Source organism: Cotesia glomerata, linkage group LG9 (genome assembly GCF_020080835.1).
Source record: "Cotesia glomerata isolate CgM1 linkage group LG9, MPM_Cglom_v2.3, whole genome shotgun sequence".
Classification (NCBI taxonomy): domain Eukaryota; kingdom Metazoa; phylum Arthropoda; class Insecta; order Hymenoptera; family Braconidae; genus Cotesia; species Cotesia glomerata.
The window spans coordinates 6463535-6490529 of record NC_058166.1 but is presented as its reverse complement, the minus strand read 5'-3'; the positions used below and the strand labels follow the sequence as shown (position 1 = coordinate 6490529).

Sequence of the window (26995 nt, the reverse complement as noted above, 5' to 3'; positions counted from 1 at the left end):
TGCTTTTTACGCGCTTTTAAAATATGGCGTTACAACTGAACATCATCATATCTGAAGGTGCCCATATTAATAGTGTAAATTTTAGAGGTCAAATCCTGATAAAAACATTAAAGTTTTCTTTTCTCATAGTAGCTAGCAGCATTAAAAAATTTAAAGTTACTAATCCGCGTAATCTCCTCCGATTTAAATTGACAAACTAAATTATCGATGAAAACTATACATTTCTTAAATTTACAAAGAAAATTTTAACATTTTTGTAATAAAAAAAATTTTTTTAATTTATATTTAATACTGCAATACACATGAATTGAATAAAAATAACAATTATTTTAGTAATAATAATGATAATGATAAGTATTATAATTACTATTATTGTTATTGTTATTAAGACTACCAATATTATTTACTGTTATTATGATATTGTTGTTAGTATATGACACAATGTATCAAACACATAGTTGTGTTACGTATTATCAAGAGATTAAGATTATTTGAAACCCGCTCAATTGAATGACACTGCCATCTACAGGCAACAACCATGAGAATATAGAATGTACACTCTCTTCAATGAGAATTCCCCAGACAGTGAACAGCTGGTTTATCCGAAGAAAGTAGAACTCAAACAATGTTAAGTCTGTTGTGTATTTAGACCGGTTAATAAATAAAATTTAATTAAAAAAATATTTATCAAACATACACATGGATGGTTGTATGATAATTTATTCTATAACATTTTTTGTATTCATAAAATACATGTACATTTTTAACTAAAAATTTGATCTTTTCCAGCGCAATATTAAAAATAAGTTATTAGTAATAGTTATTTCATTCAAGTTTCAATTTACTTCTTTTGTAAGAAAAATATGTAAGCACTTTTAGAATTCGCAGGCCATCTTACTGATTGTACAGTCTCATCATATATTTGGATCCAAGATAAATTATGTTTAATCATCGCAACATGATGATTTTCAGAATTACCATCTTTTGAAGAGTTAAATATAGCACTTACAACAGTATAGTTTGCATTACATAATGATATTTTTGCTTTGGGTACCGATTTTATAAATCCTTTTTTTCTGTTTGTCAATTTATTTTTTCCTTTTACGGATAAAACTAATTTCACAACTAATATCTGTTGCAAAGAATTTAATGAAATTTTTGTTAACGTATCTTTGGCTTCTTTACAATTTTCACAAAATTTGAAACTAGTAAACCAATATCCAAATGATGAATCAATTAATTCTTGTAGTTCAAATGTTTTTTTTTCATCATGTATTGAAATTTGTAATACATTTTCTAATACACTATAGGAATTGGTATAACTGCACGATTTGCATCGATCATTAATTTCTAATTTAAATTGCAGTGAATTTCTAATATCACAATTATCTTCACAAATTTTAAGAAATACTGACACAGGGTCATTATTTGTAATAGAACAAGACTGCTCTATTAATGACTCTTTAATGTCACTGGACTTTAAAAGTAATTCGCGATTATTGTATTTGCTGAATAAATTACTAAGTTTATTGTTGACAGAGTGATTCTTTAGGCCTTGATTGATTAATAATGGTCTAATTATTGTATTATTAAACATACATTGAATAATTGAATTGAGACCATCAGAATCGTTATCACAGTTTTCGATACCTCGAATTTCTAATAAATGAAGAGAAGCTTTTTTCGCATTTTTGGGTTCAATTTGAATAGAATGTTCATCAACTGCCCAAATCATGTCCCATACTTTTTGCCACCGTGTATCAGGAATTGGTATGGTAGGTAAATCAGACCGATAAATTTTTCTTAAACGATTATATTCTTTAATTGCTGAAGAGCTTGCTTTAATAGAATAAGGATCAAAATTGATTAAATGTAATCCACGTAACTCTGTTACACGAGATAGAGCTACATAAATTTGACCAACATTAAAAATGGTGTTCCCCGCTTCAATGATAGCATTTTTTAGACTTAAGCCTTGACTCTTATGAATAGTCACTGCATAACTCAAGCATAATGGGAATTGTTCTCTTACAACAAAAGCTCTTTCAAATAATTGAAATTTGACTTTAATCTTCTCAATAGCGTATTCGGTATCTGCACCAAAGTCTATATTGATAGCTTGTATTTCACTCCCATCAATCGACTTAGAGACTGATTTAACTGTTCCAATAGCACCATTTACTAGACCAAGAGTAACATCAATATTTCGACGTAACATAACTTTCGCACTAATTTTTATTGTTATAGTTTTAGCAAGTCCAGCTGATTGACTAGCATTGTCTTCTATTTTATTTAAAGTGTCAGATACTTTTTTGATCAACGATTTATTGCAATCTAAGTGGTCACGAGCCGTTAGTATAATTTCTTCGGAAGAAATTTTACTTGTCATAACGGAGTTTATTAAATCACATTGTTTACACGTAGGTACCAAACAGACTGAATCTGACGGCAGTTTCTCAATGTAATTACATATTTCATGTAATTTTTCATTATACGAAAGAGACGGATCAATAGTAATTTTTCTCTGCTCTAATAATTTGATTCTCTAATAGTTGAGTGATGGAGAGGTGGACCACACATAGCCTTATATTTATCTATGGTCATTTCTAAGGAATCAATAGGTAGGTGTGAAAGATGAAATTCGGCTTTGTTCTTCAAAATATGCAAAGTATCTGTTAATAACTTCATATACATTTTTCTTTGACACATACACCATTTGATGATTCTTTGCGCTTCTAAATGTTTCTCCACAAGATTTTTCCCATCAATAACTGTAACTAATTTATTAATATAATATTCAGAAGATTTTATTTTAATAAAATTTTTTCTTGAATTTTCTCGACAATATTTAGCCACAATTTTTTTAGCTATTGATATTTTTTGTTTTTGGATTTTCTTATCAGGTGGTATTACAATTTTCTCACTATCAATAGATTTTGAGTTCGAATCTAAATGATTCTTGTCATCAATTTTGGAGTCCTGTTTAGGTATTAAATTTTCGACAATACCACCATATTCGATATTAATTTTCTCTTCAGACAATTCTCTTAAGTTTTCTGAAGAATTATCATTAGGCAATGACGGTGAATTAATTATTATTTCAGACTGCTTTATCAATAACTCTTTTTGATGAGATTCTGTATCATTGTTTTTATTGTTATGTGTAGGAAGTTATGGATAGGATTAATAATAAATAAAGTGAAAAACAATATTATTATCCACATAGAGTGATTCAAATAGAATCTTTATTTTTAAAGAAAAGAATCGTATCGAGAGAAGTGTCGTTACTTGACAGAGTTTAGTCGCAGACTAACTATAATGTTAAAAACTATTTTATTGTGAGGTCTAACCCTCTGTATTGTCCTTATATTAGTAAAACACATGTTTTTCTTCTTAACTAAGACCGTAATATTTGGTTGTACTGTACAGTGTAAAATAGAGAGTCCTTTGTACAACTCAAGTACCTAAGGTCATAAAATCAAGCCTATACAGGCTTTCTTATTCTAGCTGCACAAATGTGCCTTAAATGTGTTTTTCACATATAAAAACTGTAAGAACTGAGCTTTGTCGATACGCTCGTATTTTACATATAAGAGTGGCGCTGCCAGCGCTGGGGACTTGCCGCGAGCACGGTGGTGGTGTGAGGCTGTTGCCTCAGATGTCTTTGTGCAGGCTAAGAGCGCGGATCGCAAGATCAACCTTTACGTACTGTATAAGAGAGTTAAAGTTTAAATAAAGTTGAAAGTTAAATATCATCAGTAAACAACTTAATTATTTATATATTTGTCACCTAAACCTCTGGACTTGATAATTGATTACGTTAACTCCTACATGGTAGCAGAGCTGCAACGTGAAACGTAAAATAGACGCCGTCTTCCAAAGAAGGCGCCATCTTGGACGGTAGCGTCACAAAGGAAAATAAGACGAAGGTTTGTTTTTGTGTAAGTGTGAGTTAAGTAAGTGAAGCGTCTTACGAGTGTTCGGTGAGCTAAAGGGGGCAAGTGTGTGCGGGGTGACCACCTTGTGACGAGTCCGAGTGCCTTGTACACGGTAAGTCATAAGTTGGTTCGACCGTTTTGATCGCGACAAGTTTCAACACGTCGTGCATCACATACTGCCTTTTCATAAACTGAACCTGCGTTTATAATAAACGGAGGGAGTTTACACGGCTCTCACGAACATCTCAGGCTGGTGTGTAAAATGGTGAATGTCACTCAGCTTTAATTTGATGAAAATATTTATTACAAAATTGATGTAATTAAGAGGAGTATAACATAGAGGTTATACTATAAAATATGTGATGAGTTGTGGTTGTATTAGAAAATAGTTAATTCTCTCTCATCTTATTGACTAATAAAAGGGCTATAAATTAAAAAATTTAAAAGAACTGGGTCAATGGGACTAACAAAAACCTATTCAGAGTGTAATTAAATTTTTTTTACAAATTTAAGTAAAATTATTCAGAGGTTTGAGAATCAATTTTTGTTCTATAATAAAATAAAATAAAAATTTAATTAAATAATAACAAAAAATTTACTAATTAATTAATTAAATAAATAAATTCTTATCACTCAAGGAGACATTTGAATTATGTGAACATTCAGAAGGAGATCAAGAGCGATGAGAGAATTTAAGATGTTATGAGATAGAAGAAATTTTAGTCAAATTCAGAATTTAGCTCAATAAAAAGGGAATCGAATGTCAAAAAGCAGACTGAAAATATTTGCTTAAGTTTGGTGTCTCGTTCTGGCTTGTTTTGCGGTCAGATACTGGACTACTGGCTTATGTGGGTATTTTCTATTAATTGTGCAAATTTAAGATTTAAAGTAAAATAAATAAAATTAAACTGTGAGCAAATTCTGAAAATTCTGGGGTCAATGTTCAACTGAAACTTGTGTTCAGTGTAGGTTGCTCATTGACTAAGAAAATTCAGTTGGATCTCATTCGGGACCCACGTGTGTGCTTGAACTACCCAAAACTGACTCACTTTCTAGGTAACACGGGAAGTTGAATACCGGTAGGGGTGTGCATGCGTGGTATGCTTGATGAGAGAATCTGACTTTTCGCTTCGGATTAGAATTAACTTGTGTTTTTTGGTTCGAAGCAAGAAACATCATTCAGTTGGTTAAAATTCAGAGATTACCTGGTACCGAAAGGTATATGAAGAGCTTTAAATATAAAAAGTAATAAGGAATGAATCTGGATGTTGAAAGAGACTATATGATAGTAAACTAACATAAATAATCGACATATAATCTAACTAATTGATAATGTTTCATAACCCCAGAACAGATGGGTCCTACCAGACTGGAAAGAGCTAATGTAGACAAGCATCAAGAGTATGCTGAGTACATGAGAACAAGACTTACAGAAGAGGCTTCTGTTTCTAATCCGGTTAAACCAAGTAAGAAATCTGTTATCATTAAATATTTTTATTTGACTAAAAATTCAGAGTACTGTGAATAATAAAGAAGTGCAAAGGTTGGGTCTTATTGAGATCAGAATCTATATGCATAGAGTAGAAGAGAACAGATCTGAATTTTTATAGAAGTAAATCCAGGTAATAATTGAGACGTTTCTATTCACAGTAACAACCGCAAACAGTGGGAACTCACAGATTATGAGTGGGGCTACAAGACAAAGTTCCACAGAGGTGTCGAGCGCGGGAACAAGCTCATCAGATGCTCAAGGGAATATTGACAATTTACAGACGACGATTGCAAGTGTAAATGCGCTTGCGGCGAAACTTAACTCCAACGATGGATTGCAGAACACAACTGGAGGACTGCTAAAGGAGGTAGTAGACAGGTTGTGTAAAGTTCATTCTCACATGCTAGAGGTGGAAAAAAGTAGATTGAAGAACATGCAAACTCCAGAGCAAAGAGGATCCGGACCAAGTCAAGAAGTTTCTAATAGCAGTAACTTGGTACCGAAAATTCAGAGACAGTACAAGTTGACGTCCAAGTCCAATTATGAAGTATGGATTGACTGTCTGAACACAGAGCTGACAAGTTGGGGTTGCTTGATCTGATTGATCCAAACCAATCAGTGCTGACTGGACTATCAGAGTTGGAGATTAAGCTGAGGAAGAACTCAGTGAAAGATATCATCATAAATCATATAGACGAAGAATATCATAAGAGGATCCTGGGCTTGACAGAACCTTTAGATATCTTGAAGAAATTAAGAGACTGTAGAAAAGGAGAAGTCAGCTCAACACCAACCTCTATTAGGACTCAACTGTACAATCTGAGAATGAATAAAAGATGAACGTGTACACAAGTTCTGTGAGAGATTTGATCAGATTATCATAGAACATGAGATGAGTGACGACCCCAATAAACTAACTGACCAAGAGAAGCGCTCAACATTTTATCAAGCCATTATAGGAGCCATGCCTGAAGTCAGGCGTACAGTTCTGCTGTCATCTCAACCACTGGTAAAGAGATGGACATGGAGGCATTGAGAAAGACTATGTATCGTATACAAAGAAGACAACGATGCAAGTAAAGGAAGAGGCGTTGATAAAAGTGTTGCAGCGATCAAGAGTACGAGTACAAAAAGTAAAACAACGGTGACAAGTGCTTCAGATGCAACCGAACAGGACATTGGCAAGACAAGTGTCCATTAAATGGGACAAATAAGTGGGCTTGCTATGTATGTAACTGCATTACTGATCATAAGAGTGAAGATTGCCCAGGTTCTTACAAGAGACGCTTTGGAGACAACAGCAACTATGAACCTCAGTTAAAAGAAACAAGTTGAACCCACGTCAACAAACACGAGGAAGCAACTCTAGAAGCAGAGGCAGCAACTTCAGAGGTAATCCTAGAGGAAACATTAGAGGAGCGTCTAATGGAAACTTCAGAGGTCGAGGAAGATCAAGAGGGCGGGAAGACAACTGACAGCGAGGAGAGCTGAGTATGAGGAAGAGGCAGTGAGCCATGAAGATGGTAACAGAAGTTTACGAAGAATATATGAGCCAGAAGGTAAGATGAATTATAATAAAAATTTGAATATAGAATTTATAGCAGACTCAGGAGCTACGAGTCACATTGTTCGTAAAAGTTTTATTTTTAAGCAATTTCAAGAAATCTGCAAAGGTGTGATTAAGAGCGCGAACAAAAATGAAATCGCTGATATTGTAATAGATGGTAGAGGCAATCTACTACTTAAAAATAATCAAATAGACGGTAATTGTATTAAATTAAAAAATGTTATTGCAGCAAAAGACATTTCAGAGAACTTGTTGTCTTTACGTAAGTTGGCAGATGCAGGATTTTGCATATATCTAGATGACAAAACATTCAGAGTGTATGATAGAGAAAATAATAAGACCCTATTTAAAGGGGTTTATGAACGGCCAAACTGGGTTGTTAGATTCGAGGTGGTTAAACCTAGGTGCGCTGAAAACAATCTGATGAGTGAGCTTGAAAAGTACAGTTGTACAGCGTGCCTAACAGCTGACAATGAGGTTTCCAAACAATCGCAAACCGGTCAGGACAATGAGTTGTCCAGGTCGGAGGAGTCAATTCAGAGTCAATGATGCATCTATGACAGATGTTGGGTCTGCAATTGGGAGGGAGAGTCTGGAGTACCTCATTGTCTTAGATGATTCAGAGAAAGCAAATTCAGAGAAGTTAAAATTGGATGAACAAAATTCAGAGGGTCAAACCAACCAAACACCGTACAAGACAGTTAAAATTGATGACTTAAAGAGTATAGAGGGCTTAGAAGATATAATAAACGAAAATCCATCAGAAAATCCAATCTCAACTAACATTCTGAGTGAAGCGATGCTATGGCATCAGAGGCTAGGGCATGCTTCGTTAAACTACTTGAAAATGATACAAAAGAAAGATAAGAAGATTGGAACACGTGAAGTTTGATGATATAATTAAAGAGTGTGAAGTGTGTATCTTGTCAAAAATGGAAAAACTTCCATTTAAACAAAACAGAAGTAGAGCTGACAGGCCACTTCAATTAATTCATTCAGATGTGATGGGACCAATCAAACCTACTACGTGGCCTGGGCAAAGAGATACATAATAGTATTTATAGATGATTATTCCAGATATGCAAACATATACTGTCTAAAATCCAAAGATGAATCTGGTCAAGCGTTTGAAAAATTTCTGAGCTCTGCTCGAAATTTATTAGGTACTAACGCGAAAGTGTGCTATGTTAGATCAGATAGGGGTACAGAGTTTACAGGAGGAAAATTTGCAGAAATAATGAAGAAGGAAAAGATTGAGTCAAATAGTGGTCCACCATATACTCCTGAACTTAATGGCACAGCTGAGAGATTCAATAAAACTATTCAGAGAACGATAAGAGCGTATCTGTGTGATTCAGGTCTACCACAAAGCATGTGGGAGTTCGCTGCAAATACAGCTATCCACACTTATAATAGAACGCCACATAAGTCAATTAATTATGAAGTTCCATTAGTTAAAATTTCACCAAACATAAACTGTCACTTAGAGAAAATAAAAAGATTTGGGTGTATAGCGTTTGTTAAATTACCTTTCGTGGAGACAAAGTTTAGCAATGTATCAATCAAAACCGTATTAGTAGAACATACACCTACAGGCTACATTTTATGGCACCCGAGCACAAGAAAGTTTTTAGAATCGAGACACGTAAGATTCATTGAGAGATTAGTGTACAAAGATGTATACTTGAAAAACTTGCAGAAAGACTCAAGTGGAGAGAGTAAACTAGACAAGATTGCTGAATTTACTGTGAGTGATGAAACGATGGAAGTAGAAAATTTAGAGGTAAAAACAATTGAGCCTAAAAAGAGAGGAAGGCCAAAGAAATCAAACCCAGATGTCAATAACAAAGTTTCAGAGAAACAAAACAAAAAGAAAATTTCGGACTTACCAACAAACAATATTGATGGTCCAGTTACGAGAAGCAAAGCCAAGAAAATTGAAGACATAAGCTTTGCTCGTCACACGAGAATTTCAGAGGACAAAGAGATAAATGAGGATGTACTTGGGCACATTTTATTAGCCTCAATTCAAAAAGATCCAATTAACTTCGAAGAAGCAATGAACTCAGGAGATGGAAAGTTATGGAAACATGCTATTAAAGAAGAGTTAGACTCCATGGAAGAAAATAAGGTCTGGGTCCTAGTAGATCGACCTAAAGAAGACAGTCGGGGTAAGAAGCCTAATATAATTGACTCAAAGTGGGTTTTCAAAAAGAAATTTGAATGTAATGGATCAATTAAATATAAGGCGCGACTTGTCTCAAGAGGATTTAAAGACAAAAATGTGTATGAGCTCAAAGAAACGTATGCTCCGGTATCAAGGTTGTCTTTGATTCGAGCTGTATTATCCATAATCAATAAAGAAGACTTAGAAGCATGTCAAATGGATGTTAAAACAGCGTTTCTAAATGGGGAACTGGAAGAAGAAGTATACATGGAAATACCAAAGGGTTTAGAGGTACCAGAGAATAGTCTACATGAGAAAGTATGTAAACTAAAAGAAGTCTATATATGGTCTAAGAATAAGTCCTAAGCGATGGAATAAAAGTTTTCAGACGAGGCAAAGAAACTTGGCCTAGAGAATGATCTTCATGAGCCTTGTCTATTCAGTTGGAGGCTGGAAGGAAAATTAGCTATAGTAGTATTGTACGTAGACGATATGCTGATAGCTAGTAATGATTCAGAAAAACTTGACCAAATAAAAACACACCTGGCGCGTGCATTCCAGATGAAAGATTTGGGGGAACCCAAACAATTTTTAGGCATGACAATACAGAGATAGAAAAGAGAAGAAGATCACTATACACCAAGCAGCATACACAGAAAGAGTGTTAGAAAAATTTAATATGCACGAGTCAAAGCCACAAAGCACTCCAATGGTAACCCGTCAAGTCGATCATAGAAACAAAAAGTTCAAGTGCAATTCAGAGAGTTCAGATAAGCCAAAAGAAGTTAAAAGAGTACCATTTAGAGAAGCGATAGGCAGTTTAATGTATCTGGCAAACGCGACTCGTCCGGATATAGCTTACGCTGTTAATTATCTAGCTAGAAAGCAGATAGACCCGACTGAAGACGACTGGATGGAAGTAAAAGAGTCTTGAGATACCTGAGAGGTACAACTGAAATAGGAATTAGGTTTCTATCCAACACTGAAAATCTGGAAGCTTATTCAGACTCAAGCTTCAGAGACTGTGAGGGCTCAAAAACTACAGGAGGGTACATAATAAAGTTATTTGGAGACACCATAGCTTGGAGAAGTCATAAACAGTCTACGGTCACTACTTCCACATGTCAAGCAGAGTACTTAGCGATGAGTGACGCATGTCAAGAGTTAATATCTTTAGATAAATCTATCAGATATATAATTGGACATACTTTCTACCCAATTACAGTGTGGTGTGACAATAAATCTGCCAAAGACTGTACTGAAAAGGATGGATGCCATAAACTTAAAACATTTGATCAGAGTGTAGAAGAAATAAAAATTGATCTAGCATTTAGAGAGAAAACTGGGAGCAGAAAGAGTATGGCAATCACTCATGGAGATTTTGTAAAACAATGTGTGGAAGAAAAGAAAGTCAAAGTCATCTGGGTACACACTGGCGAAAACTTGGCCGACATAATGACTAAGCCCTTACCTCAGAGCAGCCATAATTGTCTAAGAGATAAAATTACTAATGCTATATCAGAATAAACATTCAGAGAAAATATTTAAATATACTGATTTAGTTTTACACAATATTTTAATCTGTTTTTATATGTTCACAGGTCAATAAACCCGATTTTAGACAGCATAAGGATGAGTAATAATAATTCAAACTTCAGTACAATTACTTAATTATTTCACATTATTATTATACTTTACTTATTACTTATTTTCATTATCTATGTAACCATTTAGTAACTAGAATATTAATTGAGGTATTCGACAAAGGGAGGGAGTGTAAGAACTGAGCTTTGTCGATACGCTCGTATTTTACATATAAGAGTGGCGCTGCCAGCGCTGGGGACTTGCCGCGAGCACGGTGGTGGTGTGAGGCTGTTGCCTCAGATGTCTTTGTGCAGGCTAAGAGCGCGGATCGCAAGATCAACCTTTACGTACTGTATAAGAGAGTTAAAGTTTAAATAAAGTTGAAAGTTAAATATCATCAGTAAACAACTTAATTATTTATATATTTGTCACCTAAACCTCTGGACTTGATAATTGATTACGTTAACTCCTACAAAAACTAATAAAAGAAAAATACGTTATTTTTCTAAACTAAATATTTCTAAGAACAAAATATCTAAAATATAAAACTAAAAGTTTGTAACTGGAATTTATTTTTGCTCAGAGAATCCAACACGCCCCCTCAAAAATAAATCCCTTAAAAAAAATATTGTTAATAAATAATTATCTTACTTAATAGTAAAACGTAACGACTCTTTTCTTAACATGATCTAATCGATTTCATTTGATTCTACTAGGTCCAACATTTGTTGCTTATGGATTAAGGGAAAACCCAACATCTTATGGGAAAACCTTAACCAAACCATTTACAAATTATACTATACAAAGTTCTTAAAAACTATTTTAAGCCCATTTGTGTTTTGAACTCCACAAATTTTATTCCAGGCAAAGACTTTGTCAGTGAATCAGCTATCTGTTGATCTGTAGGCATATAAATTAATTTAATTAGTCCCTTTTCTACCTTATCACGAGAGTAATGATACTTAATATCAATATTCTTCGATCTCTTATGACTCGAAGGATTATTTGCAATACTTATACAACCATTGTTATCTTCATATATAGTTATTGGACCTGTTATTTTTAATTTTATACCTTCTGCTAAAGACCGTAACCACAAAGCCTCTCGTGCAGCTTCATACAAAGCCATGTATTCGGCTTCTGATGTTGAACCTGCTACGGACGCCTGTCGTTTTGTAGCCCAACAGATTGTACAATTTTCATATAATTTAAACAGATAACCAGTTGTACTTTTCCTATCATTTTTATCATCTGCCCAATCAGCATCTACATACCCACTTATTATGTCTTTATAATTGCTTTGACTATAAATCAATTTTATGTCCGCAGTACCTTTTAAATATCTTAAAATTCTTTTTAAATATTGCCAGAGTGTACAATTATTTTTATTCATGTACCTACTAACAATGTTAACTGCAAAACTTAAATCTGGACGAGTACATATCATCAAATACATTAAACAACCTATAATACTTCGGCACAACAATTGTTTGTTTTTAACGCTCTCGCAATCCCTATTGAAGTTGGAATTTGATAAAAGTCATTTTTAGCTGAACTTTAAGGGAAGATTACACACAAATATTCCTACCAAATTTAGAGTTTATAGAAGTTACAGTTTGAAAATTGAAATTAAAAATTCTAACACCCACCTACGCAATCCCTATTGGAAGTAGAATTTATTGAAATCCGTATTGAGATGATCTCTACATGACAAATAAAAGACTACTATCAAATAAAGTCTGTAGGAACTATAGCTAGTGAATTAAAAATTTTCATTGTTAACACTCACTCCCGCAATCCGTATTGGGAGTAGGTTATCATATAACATAAGTTTTTCTCAACCAAATTAGGAAGTAAAAACGAGAAAAATACGTCGATTGCCGCCAAGTTCGTCGAAATTGATCAATTCGTTCGTGAGATATCGTTGACGAAAGAAATTGCAAAAAGTGGTTTTTTACAAATTACTTTAGAAATTCTTGTTGGATCGTTTTCAATGAAAGGAACGTTTTGAATTACTAGAACATAAAAAAATACGTCGATTGCCGCCAAGTTCGTCAGAATCGGTTGATCCGTTCATAAGATATCATTGACGAAAGAAATCGATAAAAGTGTTTTTTTGGGTTTTTTTGTACATAACTTCGAAATTTCTTGTTGCATCGTTTTTTATGACAGAAACTAATTATTAGAACTCAAGAAATTACGTCGATTGCCGCCAAGTTCGTCTAAATCGGTTGATTCGTTCACGAGATATCGTTGACGAAAAAAGCAAAAAATGACAAAAAAAATGTATTTTTTCAAATAACTCGTAAAATTTTAGTCAGATCGATTTTTGTGTAATAGGAGTCCTTTATATGGATTTAACAAGCTTAGGTGTTTCGCCTGGATATGTGAGACTCGACGTAGCGTTATACTGAAGGTCGATGCTAACGCATTTACTCACTAAACTCCATTTCTTCTATTCTCTTATCCTCCATAACAAAAGAATGTTAAGTTTCGTTACGATTCATTGAGAATTGTAGACGCTGTCGTGCTTATTATATCCATTATATTATAAATATAAACACATACATATATAAATTTTTGAACTACATTTATTTTCTGACTCATTTTCGAAAAATTGCGACATTGACATGAGGACGAATGCAATAGTATTTTGATCGAGATTTTGATGAAATCTACTAATTATACATATTAACCTTTTGCAGATCAATCCACACCAGATATCTCTGCTATATATCAATGAAAATAATGCCATTGAAGATGACTCGGTCGTCATGCAAAAAGATGTAAGTATATGAATAAAATATTTTGAATACGGTTTACCCTACAGACGATCCCTGTAACTTCCCGCTAATTTCAGTCAATAAGCGTTTGCGATTTGCCGTTTGGTGTGATGCTCTCGAGCTCTACGAGCCCAAAAATTCCGCAAAAAACCACGTCGATTGCTGTCAAGCCCGTCAAAATCGGTTGATTCGTTCGTGAGATATCGTTGACGAAAGAAATCGCGAAAAGTGGTTTTTTGCACATAACTTTGAAGTTTCTCATTGGATCGTTTTTAGTGTAGGACATCAATTATTAGAACGCAAAAAACCACGTCGATTGCTGCCAAGCTTGTCAAATTCAGTTGATTCGTTCGTTAGATATCATTGATGAAAGAAATTAAAAATTATGTTTTTTTAGGTTTTTTGCACATAGCTTCGAAGATTCTGATTGGATCGTTTTGTATAAAAGAAATCAAATATTAGAAATACAAAAACCACGTCGATTGCCGCCAAGTTCGTCTAAATCGGTTGATTCGTTCACGAGATATCGTTGACGAAAAAAGCAAAAAATGACAAAAAAATGTATTTTTTCAAATAACTCGTAAAATTTAAGTCAGATCGATTTTTGTGTAATAAATTGTTTTTTTAACCTTAAAATACAGCGTCGATCGCTGCAAACTGCATCAAAATCAGTCAATTTGTTTATGAGATATCGTTGACGAAAGAAATCGCGAAAAGTAGTTTTTTGCACATAACTTCGAAGTTTCTCGTTAGATCGTTTTTCATGAGAGGAATCAATTATTAGACCGCAAAAAACTACGTCGATTGCTACCAAGCTCGTCGAAATCGGTCGATTCGTTCACGAGATATAGTCAACGAAAGAATTTCAAAAAAGTGATTTTTTGCGTTTGAAACGGAGTGCTTCCGATCTCTTGGTCGCCTTTTTAATTTATTTAAGGTGCCACTGGATTTTTCCCACAGTATCCAGAAACTGGCCCAGAACAAGGAGTGAACACTCAGGGTCGGAGAGATTATCAGGAAGGAAAACAGAAATTATTATCAGAATTTCATTTTTACAATTCACTTTATTTAACCAATCCTTAATACACAATAAAACCCCTTACAAAATATCAAATTAACTTAATCCCGACAATATCCTCTTATGGAGCGTCCTATCGCGGTTTCTATCATAGTTCCTATTCCCGACAATATCCTCTTATGGAGCGTCCTACCGCGGTTTCTATCATAGTACCTATTCCCGACAGTATCCTCTTATGGAGCGTCCTACCGCGGTTTCTATCATAGTACCTATTCCCGACAGTATCCTCTTATGGAGCGTCCTACCGCGGTTTCTATCTTACTACCGTTGTACCCCAAATCCGGCGTCTATACAACGGCTTCTAAGCGTGCCCAGGAAGCAGAGGAGGATACCATGAATCCCTAGGCTACGCTGCAATATTATTTTCCAATTTCCAATTTCCCAACAAACCCACAATAATTATTTAAAATACTTATGCCTATTGCACCCCCGACCCGGGCGTCTATGCAAAGGACTCTAAGTGTGCCCAGGAAGCAGAGGAGGATACCATGAATCCCTAGGCAACACTACCATACTTAATACTAAACCCACCCACATTATTTCCAAACCCACTAATTATTACTCCGGATTTTACAAATTTATTTTCCAAATCTAAACGAAATCCGACTCAATGCCTGAATCCATTTATCTCTTGAACAACTTACAAAACCCGAGTTCCCAATCTATTTATAGAATTCTTAATCTAAATTTCCAGTAAAAATCATTATCGGTTTGAAATTCCTAACTAATTTAATGTCGTGGTCTTAATAATACAACAATTAAATATTTAATACCAAGAGGTCTTCGTATCTTGGATTAATAGATTAAAATCTATTGACAGAGGTCTTAATAATCTGCCAACAACGTGTTTGATACTTCCGAGTGTTTTACGTTTAATGAATTTACTTAATTTAATTAATAAGTTGTTGTGTTAAATTATTTTAATCTGTCTAATTTATTTGACCAGAATTTATCAGTTATTTTATTTAATTATTTTCATTCATTTTATCAGAGTTTATTTATTTAATTATTTTCGAATATTTATAATTTTGTCCAGATCATTTTGTTTAAATTATTTTATTTGATTAAGAACTTAATTTCCAATGACTAAAATTTTATCACTTGATTTTATTTAATTTATTTTACTAAACTGTTTTATTTGTCCTTGAATAATCGAATTTTATTTTCTTTATTTTCTTTTATTTTACGTTCTATTGTGTTGCACGAAAAACTTAGCATTTATTTTATTTTATTTGAGGATTATATTCTGCCTAGCAACACAGTACGACTTTAGTCTCGACCTTGCGTGTCCTCTACTCAGCGCTTCGCGCGGGACAAGATGGCTGACGTTCTCGCTCGGCCTGGCGTCTTTGTCGCCCGACACCGGATAAATTTTTTTTTTCAACAAATTTTACAAGTTCCATTTTTCTACTGTTAATTAATAAATTTACGTGAACAATATTATTGATTTTAACTGACTCTATACTTTATTGCAAATGATTTTATTTAAACAATTGAATTTTGTTATAAACTAATTTTCCGAATTTAATAAATTTTACTTCAAATGATTTTACTAAAACTCCTCTAAAATATTTTAATGACTTTACTTTAAACAATTAATTAAATAAATTTAATCAAACTCGATTATCAAAGACAAATTTCCCCATGGCACCGAAGTTATGAAATGACCAACCGAAAGTACTCCTGGTAAAGCCAGTCCAAACTCTGCCTACGTAGTAAATTAACAACCGATATAATTCCTGGTTTTGTTAAATAATTATTTAGTAATTATTCCTGACTTGCTTTTAACTTTAGTCTAATTTTATTCTGGACTTTTCTCTTAATTTTCTTAAATAAACTCTGCGTCTTATTTTCAGTAAATTCTCTAAATGATATTTTAAATAATAATTTAATTATTCTCCCAAATAAATTCTAATAAATAAATTCCCAATATAATAATTAAGTAAATTCTACGACGTAATTCTTAACCTAATGATTGTGACCGAACGCGAAATGGCGGTGACCTTCAGCCGAACTCAATGCCTGGCTGATGCCGCACCACCGAGAGATTCCTGAGACATTTTTAATTGTACCTGGAGTTTTATAATTTTAATTGCGCACTTCTCTGATGGACTGTGAGCTCATCGTTTCAACGCTGGCACAAAGATCTCCTCAGTGAGTTACTTGAATTGGCGGCAAAGACCTGGTCAGCGCGTCGCGTCACGTACTCCCCGGCAATTATTCTCCTGTAACAGCAAATCGGCATTAATATTTATTACACATAAAAGTTAACTAATACAAGCTGGCAGAACGGCCTAGCAAGCACTAATTAATCCAGGTTTATCGCTTCGTTCCACAAAGTCGAGAGAAATAAAATAATTACCTGGGATAGATCTTACGTAAATTTTGCGTGTCTATTCGGCTGGACTGTTCGGTCACAATGAACCTTCCGAACTTTGTCGGTGCGTTTCTTTCTTCCTCTACTCTCCCCACTCTCACTGCCGACACCTCCACCTTGGGGACTCACTTACAAGTGTCAAACTTGAAACGGGGTGTTTTGTTTCCCTTGGTCGCCCCTTTTTCTCTTAAGGGCGCCACTGGATTTTTGATCTCAGTATCCAGAAACTGGACCAGAACATGGAGTGCTAGGTCAGGGTCGTGAGAGATTGCTGGAAGGAATTATGATTTAAACACAGAAATTCGATTAACAAAATTATTTATTTTCCACTCCCTTTTACAATTGGAATAATGGCCAAAATTTCAATACATAAAATTTCATGGATAACAACCACACTCACTCTCACACTCATACGGTATATTTCTCGCTGTCCAGCTAGACCCTCACGTGGTTGCAGTACCCGATGCCTACTGGACTCTCACGATACTCTATCTACTTCGCGTCGTCCCCTGGACCTCTAACGCTACTCTAACTTAGTTCGCGCAGTCTCACGGACTCTCACGCCACTGAGCTGGACCCGGACGTGACTGCACACGTTGTCCACACAGTGCACGCTGTCCCCCAAACTTCACGCTACTCTAAGAGAACTACCCCGAAGCCAGAGGAGTATACCATGAAACCGAGATAGCCTCTTTACTCACACACAAACACACTCTAATCCATTTACAATAATAACAACAATAATAATAACGCTGAGTTCCTATCTATAAATAATTTCCAAAATATTATTTTTCTAATTAATATCCCTAAAATTTTGAACTCATTTTCCTAATTACATATAACAAATTCCTTTTTCTAAATTATTGCGTATCTTCAATTTCTACAACAATAATGATTCAAATTACAATTCCAAAATATCGAGGATTAAATCCATTTCTCTTGTCCGAGAATTTACTAAATAAATTTTAATCTTCAATTTCCAAATTTAATAAATTCCGATGATTGAGTAAACTTAAGTCTTTTACATTATTTAATTTAATCCAAGTTATTTTATTTAATCCGAAGAAAATTATTTAATCCTGTAATCGGCAGTAAGTCTTACTAAATTTATTTTTCAACGCAAATGTGAAATTTAGACAAAATATTATTCTATTGTATTCCATGATGTTTCTTGAAGCTTTATATTTTATTTTACTTGAGTTTACTTTAATTCAACCGAACGAAGACTTTAGTTTCGACCTTGTGTGTCCTCTACTTAGTTTTTCGCACGAGACAAGATGGCTGACGCTCTCACTCGGTCTAGCGTCTTTGTCGCACAACTCAAGTAATTTTTCTCTGACGAAATTTTACAATTTTTATATTCTAAATTTTTTACTAAATAAATTAGTTTGACAATTACATTGATGTTGATGATTCTTTCCGGACTCTAATTTTAATTTTAGATTATGTGAAATATTAATTAATGCGCCGAATAATTTATTATAAATAATTTTTACTGTCAAATAAATTCTTGTCTTAAATAATTTAAATTTTACGGTTTACTCAATTTAATTTCTTGTGGCTAAAGCCAAATTTTTGTCCAAGGATTTTCAAATAAACAAATTTTACACATGGCTAAAAATCTGGAATTAATAACCCGAACTGATGCCTAGTATTATCAACCCAGACAGGCCTACGTCTAAAATAAGTAATGACGAGGACAAGTCTAATTCCCTAAACAAATTAATCAATAACCCGAAACCTGTCCTGGTATTATTAACTAACCGTTTTACAATTTCTCTAATTTTAATATTAATTTTAATTAAATAATTTATTAATAACGATTGTGACCGAACGCGAAATGGCGGTGACCTTCAGCCGACGTGTTGCCTGGCTGATGCCGCAGACCCGAGAAATAAAATCAGACATGATATTTATACCTGGAGTTTTTTTTCGTTTTTTCTATCTAATTACTTGTGCACTCCCTCGAAGGACTGTGACTCCTTTTGTCCAGGTTGGTATAAATTTCTCCTCGGTATCCTCAGCAATTATCTCCTCGGATAAAGCTGGTTGGCGGCAAACGCTGGTCACCGTCACTCGTGCTCTAGGTATCTTTCTCAAGCCTGTAACCGCAAATTGGCATTAGAAATTATTACAACTTAAAATTAATTTACGCAAGCTGGCAGGCGGCCTAGCAAACCGTAAATTAATTGAGTTTTATCGCTTCGTTCCACTTAAGGGTGAGCGAAATAAAATAATTACCTGTGCTCTGTAGTTCTTACAAAATTTTCGAGGCTTCCAGTGAGACTGTTCGATCACAATGAATCTTCTTGAGCTTGTTGTTGTAAGTCTTTCTTCACTCCGTTATCCCTACCTTCTCTTTCTCGACGCCGGCGCTTCCCCCTCGGGGACTTACTCATTACTTATGACTAGTGGCGCGAGTACTTTGGAGCACAACGCCCTGTGATCCGTCGATAAAATAACTGGCGCGGGCCAGGAACCACACATGGGTAACACAGGGATTATAACACTCCGTTACAAACTATGACTACGAGGGCTTCAGATCACAGCACTCTGTGATCCGTCGATAACATAATGGGTGCGGGTAAAAGAACTTTTAACGGGTAACGATCGCTCCGTTACACGTTTTTTGCACATAATGTTAAAATTCCTTGTTGGGTCGTTTTTTATGAAAAAAGTTAATTATTAGACCGCAAAAAATCACGTCGATTGCCACCAAGGCCGTCAAAAGTGGTTGTTTCATTCATAAGTTATCGTTAAAAAATAAAAAAAAATATGTTGGAATTACTCCGAAATTTTAGATCTGATTCAATTGTTATTAAAAGAAACCCTAAGATTAAAAAAAATGCTTTTAATGCAGAGATTTTTCTGAATATCGGTTTATTTATATGAAATAAATAAATAAATCATAATTTAGAATACAAAAGAATATTCTTTGTAACCGTTAACAGTCTTTTAAGCTCGAAGACTTCATAAGTTTACTTTTAAGCGTTTTAGGATGGAATTAGCGGGAAGTTGCAGGGATGGCCTTTAGGGTCAACCGTTTTTCTAATTTTTTTTTAATATAGATGGAACTAGGTTCCATCCAAGATGGAAACCAGTTAAATCGCGTTTTTTTTCGTGTACCGTGAATGTGGTTTCACCGTTGTTCTACCGTTATTGTACAACCACGAGGGTACTGTTTCACCTAAAATTTAGCATTTTCTAATTATTCCTCAATATTTTCAATCACAATAGGAAATCTACTTCCATTTCGGCTGCCGAATGGCCTTTTTTTATTCATACAGACTCACCGATTTTCCACTTTAACTATGATTTTATCACTTAAGATCAATTAAAAAGTTTGGAAAATCCAAATAAGCATGCCTTAAGCGCTCGTGTAATACACAAATTATAGAAATAAGAAAATTTACGTTCGTTTTTCGTTTAAACTTTCCCGTCAGTAGTATTATTCATTTGGGCGAGTTGAACGCCCTCGTGTGTCACGTCAAGCTAACTACATGAACGCATGTGCACACTGTCTATAAAGACTCTGTTTACCAAAAAAAATATTATATATGGCAACCTAAAAGATTGGAAATTCAAAAAATAACGTGAGGTGATTTCCATTTATAAGTCAACGAATAATGATTAGGTTCTGATTTTTGAACTCATTCTTTGGACATCATTTACAAATCTATAAAAAAAAAATTGAGTGAATTAGTTGTATTTTTCGAGAGTTATCATGTTTACAAGGAGATCTTATAATAGATATTTGATGAAATTTTGGGAAAATATTCGTTTTTATGTGAATTCAGCCACTAATCAACTTTAATTTGTATGAAAAATGATCACCAATGTTTTTTTTCTTCGTTTTAATATGCAAAGTAACTCTATAACCGGAAATATTAATTTAATTTAAATAAAATTCCGGCGAAACACCGAATCTTGATTTTCAGGCGCCAGTAGAGCATACCTATGCCCACGCTTAAGGCATGCAATAATGAATATGACTCTATGAATAAATCAAATATCAAGAAATAAATTGTAATACATACAATCTACTTCAATTTCGGCTGCCGAATGGCCCTTTTTTCATACTCTGTACTTTGTAAAAAATATATATTTGTTAATTTTTCTGTCGATGAGACTTATAACTTCTGAGGTAAGGTAAAGTACCCAGTACTTGAACAGTTCTGAAAATGGTCCTAATACTTGAACAGTTTGGAAATTCTTATATTATTAAAAAACTCCGGCCGTGAACATTAATATTTAATGTATATTAAGATAACTTGATGTCTTAGTTAACGATACAAGAAATATTTTTTAATGTTAAAGCTAAATATTATATTTTATTTAATATCTAATGACGGGATCATTGAAGGTGTCGATTAGTATCCACTTTTAAATGAAAATGATACTCACCACCACAATAGAAAAATGGCGAAATAACCCAAAATATTTGAGAATTCAACAAAAAAACTTAACCAATCGAAAATATAGATCATTTTGCAAAATATTCTGTTGTTAATAAGGTGTTTTAATTATTTTTAACTTCCCGCTAAAAATCTCAGATTTTCAAAAATCGGGAAGTTATTGTTTTCACCCCGTTTTACAAAAATCGAGTTTTCATCAAATCTCGACGTTTGAAGGTCACAGGAAGCTTCCCTGACTATTTTTACGATGATGTCCGTACGTCTTTTTTTTTTTTTTTTTTTTTTTTTTTTCCAAAGAGGTACGAAAAAAGATCTTCAAAAGACACCGCTATCGTTAACTCTGCCGCCCATCTTACGGCAGATATCGATAGTCGGTAGTGTAGAGATTTTTACCCACTATAAAAAAACATTCCTCTTCCCCTCTCCCCTAGATGGTACGGGGAGGACTGGATTGGAACCGCGTTAGCATTACTTCAATCCAGCCGTGCTGCGTCTCACGACGCCTACTCCTGGCTACTGGTCTCTTTCTGTGATTTTGTCTTTCAGGAGCTGCTGTGCATAAGCTGCAACAGCTGACCAGTTTTCTTCTTGTTTGATCATATAGGTCACCAGGCTTGAGGGGGAGAGCCTGCTGCCAATGATCTCTTCGGTGCTTCGTCTGTAGTCCTTCCACCGAGCACACTCGAAGAATGTGTGTTCGGCGTCGTCGATTTTATCCGGGCAGTATTTGCATGTTGGTGTGTTGTGTAACCCCATCTTGAAGAGATAGGCGTTGTACTGCCCGTGTCCTGTCAGTAGTTGGGTCAGGAAAAAATCCGTATCTCCGTGCTTCCGAGAAAGCCAGACGTTGATGTTTGGGATCAGTCGCGCTGTCCATCTGCCTGTCTCTCCCGACGTCCATCGGTCCTGCCACTCTTGCTGCGTTTCCGTTTTTATCCTTGTTATTGCCTCCTTCATGTTTTCGCCACTGATTTTAGCGTCGTAGAGTCTTGCTCTTTCGAACGCTAATAGGTCGATGGGCGCCGCTCCCGCAATGACCAGTACAGCCGCTTCGGAAACCGTACGGTAGGCGCAGGCAACTCTGAGAGCACCTCGCCGCTGCACTGCTGCCATTTTCCGCCGGTAGGTCTTCTGCTTTAATATGTCTGCCCATATTTCCGCTCCATACAGTAGTACCGAGTGGACTGCTTCTAGAAGAACTCTTCTCTTTTTTGTTCTTGGTCCCATGGTGTTGGTCATAATTCGTGCTAGGCTAGACACAGTCTTGCTGGCTTTCTTGCATGCACTGTCAAGGTGTTCACGGAAAGATAGTTTCTCGTCTATCATTACCCCTAGATAGCGCAGGGCCCTTGTTGACGTCAGTGTTGTTCCTCCCATGTCCACAGCGAATGGTTTTGGGAACCATTTTTGACGTGTCAAAACGACCATCTCGGTTTTCTGTTTGGCGAGCTTCAGGTGATGCTTATCAAGCCAAGTCTCGACGGTGTCGATGGTTTCCCGAACTAGCAGTTCGGCCTCTTCTACGCTGTCCGCCACTATAGTGGCTGCAACGTCGTCTGCAAAGCCTGTTAGCTCTACTTGCTCTGGCAACGGGATTTCAAGAAGCTCGTCGTAGTCTGCGTTCCATAGATCAGGCTCCATTATTGAGCCTTGCGGCACGCCGGCCGTTATGACGTATTCTTGTGGGCCTTCAGTAGTTTCCACTATTAGCTTTCTATCGTCAAGGTAGTTGTTGACTAGTGCCAGATTTTCTGGCTCCGCGTCAAACTTGTGATCCAGGGCGTCCAAAATATCTCTCCAATTTGCGCTGTTAAATGCGTTTTTGACATCTAGCGTGAGGAGAAGACATACTTTACGAGCTTTGAGGCTACCAGACCATGCTTGTGTTGCTGTTTTTATGACTTTCTTGATTGCTCCGATTGTCGAATGACCTTTCCGGAAGCCATGCTGGTTGGTGGCAAAACCTCCAGCACGGTCTATGTCATTGCGAAGTCTCCCTTGTATGAGCTTCTCGAGTAGTTTTCCAGCAATGTCCAGCATACAGAGTAGTCTAAACGACGAAGGCGTTATGGGGGTTCCCTTACCTTTGTCTAAGAGAACCAATCTCTGCCGTTTCCCGACTGCGGGAAACGTGCCAGTTGTTAAGCATGCGTTGTAGGTGTTCAGGAGTAAGTCTGGGTATTCCAGGGCTACAATCTTGATCACCGATGCCGAGATGCCATCAGGTCCAGGTGCCTTTCCTGTTTTGAGTGACTTGGCCGCGTCTTGTAGTTCCTTAATTGTGAAGGGTGTTACTTCACTGTTCTTAGTGTAGTGTTTCTTTTCCCGCGGCGGGTGTTTGGGGAAAAGCTCCGCTACAATGCTATCCATTAAGGTTGGAGACTTCGGCGCCTCTGGTGAAGCCTTTCCAAGTCGTTTGGCGACAATTTGGTAGGCTTTACCCCAGATGTCATTGTCGAGATCGTTGCAGATCTCTTTCCACAACTTTGCTTTACTTGCTTTGATGGCTCGGTTTAGCGTCTTTTTGGCCTGCTTGTACTCTTTTGAATATAAGTCCTGGCTTGGGGAGCGTTTTGCGGCTCTCGTTGCGCGGCGACGTAGTTGATGGCATATTTTGCGAAGTTCTGCTATGTCTGTTGACCACCAATACGCCGGCCTGTGAAAACTCCGGTTTTTCAATCGCGGCATAGAGGCGTCACATGCGGCAGAAATCTCCTTCATCATATTTAGCACTGTCCTTTCTGTCTCGCTGCAAGTATCTGGAGTCGGGTTGTTCTGTAGAGTAGAACAGCTCCGTGCAAGTGAAGCTCGCAGTGCCTCTGGATCGAGCTTCCTGACATTCCACTTCCGCTTAGAATTGTCGCGTTGTGAGCCCGGAGCAAATGCCAATCCGACGCTGAATGTCACGAACTGGTGATCACTGCCACTGTATTCTTCGGATACTGTCCAGTCTTCGATCATGTTGGCAATCCTTGGAGTCGCCAATGAGATGTCGAGGATGGATTCTTGGTACCCTGGTCTTCTAAAGGTCGTGGTGTTTCCGGTGTTCAGCACTATGAGGTCGAGTCTAGCCACGACGTCAGCGACCTCGTTTCCTCTGGTGTCGGAGAAAGCAGCGCCCCACTCAGCCGATTTAGCGTTGAAGTCTCCGGCTACGATAACTTCACCGTCGAACTTGGTGACCGCATCTTCTATATTTGCTAGTTTCTGTCGGAACACACTAATCCCTTCGTTAGGTGAGAGATAGACGCTCATGAAGTAGGTTGTGGGGGTTTGAATCCAGACAAAACCTGCTCCACTTCCGCTGTTGTTGACGGTAACGTTCTTTGTGTTCACAATCCAAATTGCTGCCGTGCCCGTTTCGTCTGCAAACCATGTTTTATCTTCGATGTTTAGATATTGCTCGCAGATAAAGCAGACGTCGATTTTATCTTCAAAAACACGCTGGCGTAGCAGGTTTTGCGCCAAGGCGCACCTATTCAGATTGCCTTGAAGTATGCGTGTCATTTCTGACCTCTCGTGGCTTCTGCAAGTGCTTTGCGGAATGCCTTGCAAGCTCCAGTGCCAGAAATATGACACAGACTATCCTGGCCATCTTTGTCCGAAGCACAAAGGAAGCATTTTAACTTCTCCGTGCAGTTTACGGCCTTGTGGTTCTCTCCGCCACATTTGTAGCAGCACCTGCTTCTGTCTGGTCCCGCACACTGACGTGTTTGGTGTCCATAACCAAGACATTTGAAACAACGTGTTACTTTTAATAATCTTGCAAAATATTGAAATAACTCCTTTAAACAAAAATTTATGACGAAAGAAAAATTATTTTTGCAATTTAAAATTTCAATAATATCAGGAGTTAATATTTTATATATAATTTAAGAAAGGAAAAATTTAATAAAGGTTACGATTTAAAGTAATTTGATAAATTTAGCTAACAAGGAAAAATTTTCAGTTTTTAATTTTTTGAAAATTGAACAAAATTAAACTCGAATTTTATTTAGCCAATGGAATTTAAATTGATTTCAATAATAATAAAAAAATTAGAAACGGATGGGAAAAGAAAAGAGAAAATTAAAGATATATTCAAAATTGAAAAATCTCTTTTATGGAGAAAAATTTTATAAATTAACTAAGGAAAAAAATTGAAATAACAAAAAATTTTCACGCAACAATTTCTGGATAGATAATAGTATATGAAGAAGAATATTATAAAAATTTCTAGAACCTTTTGGATAAATTTAAAATTTAGGTTTTAAATAATTTTAAAGATGTCAAAATTAAATAGAAATAAACTTGAATTTACTTTTGAACAGTAAGATTTGACTTGATTTTAAGAAAAGATAGATTTAAAAGAAAAAGAAGAAAAAAATAAAAAAAATTATAAATTTTCTCAAACAAAAGTTAAATAATTTCGTATTCGAAATCCCACCGCTGCCACCAGTGTTCTTTATGTTATGTCCAAGGGCGTTTTTAGAGCGGTAGCGTAAACGGTGGAGGTTTGGACTAACAGTTTGAAGAATACGCAACGGAGGTTTTAATTTCGTTGTTTAATTATTTTTGTGGGACGTTTTCGATGTACGAACCTATCACGCCTTCGTTTGAGACTGGCACGGATTTTATTAAAGAGTAGATGTACTTACTACTTGTTGAACTATTTCTAAGGATCGGATCCGTGATTCTGGGGCTGATCGTGGTGCCTTTTCCTAGATTGGACCCTCTGTTGGTATTTGCAGCGAATGGAGGTGGATGGATCTGGGCTGCTTATTCTAAGGGCTCCTTATTTGATAAAATGAACTTATTCGAAACAGATTTCACCTTTTAGATTTATTTAATAAACACCAAAACTTCTACACTTTCACAAATTTTATTTAATCGAAATTATTATTAATGAATTTTATTTATTTGAGCTAACGTCCTCCAGTCCCCCGTAGGGTAAAGTACGCAAATTTAGCTTCAGAAAGATGTTTTATTAAAAGATATTATACTTATTGACCGAACTCTCGCCTAAGTGCAGAGCAAATTAGAACTTTGAGAATCCGGTTCTCTAGATTTTCTTATTTGTCAAAATCCCGCCTAAGTGCAGGGCAAATTAAGACTTTGGGATCTGACTTTTTAGGTTTTATCTATTTATCGAGTCCTCGCCTAAGTGCAGGGCAAATTAAAACTTTGAGAAACCTGACTCGTAGACACTAATAACTAATACGTGGCCTGCCGGTTGAAACCGCGTCTGAACTCGAATTAAGTGCAGTGCAAATTAAGACAAGAGACTTTACAAGGCACGGGCCTTATCGCAGATATTTGATAATTTTTATATGTGATTTTTACTTGTATACAACCGTGTGTTTTTACAAGGAGAGAGTGAGACCCATGCTTCAATTAAACTATTTTTAGTAGATTTTATAAAAATCTATCTATATCATTTGTCCTTATGACGGAATTTTCGAAAAATTTTGTTATATTCTTACTGATCTTTATAACGAAAATTTGTAACGGGTAAAAATTGGGTAAAATTCGAGTTATCGTGAATTACCTAATTTTTCCAAAGTGTTCCCTTTGGCTCGCATAAATAATTCGCCTGAGTCCAGGATCGGTAACAA

General features: G+C 35.7%; 2 long non-coding RNA genes across 2 annotated transcripts; one reads left to right on the top strand and one right to left on the bottom strand.

Moving 5' to 3' along the window:
- Positions 1-6: 6 nt before the first annotated feature.
- Positions 7-736, top strand: LOC123271756. The gene is made up of 2 exons (XR_006510950.1): positions 7-57; positions 431-736. It is a non-coding gene; the product is annotated as an uncharacterized LOC123271756 (long non-coding RNA).
- Positions 737-16747: 16011 nt separating this feature from the next.
- LOC123271639 lies at positions 16748-19499 on the bottom strand. The gene is made up of 3 exons (XR_006510933.1): positions 19340-19499; positions 16972-17082; positions 16748-16834 (listed from the first exon to the last, which is right to left on the bottom strand). It is a non-coding gene; the product is annotated as an uncharacterized LOC123271639 (long non-coding RNA).
- Positions 19500-26995: the final 7496 nt, after the last annotated feature.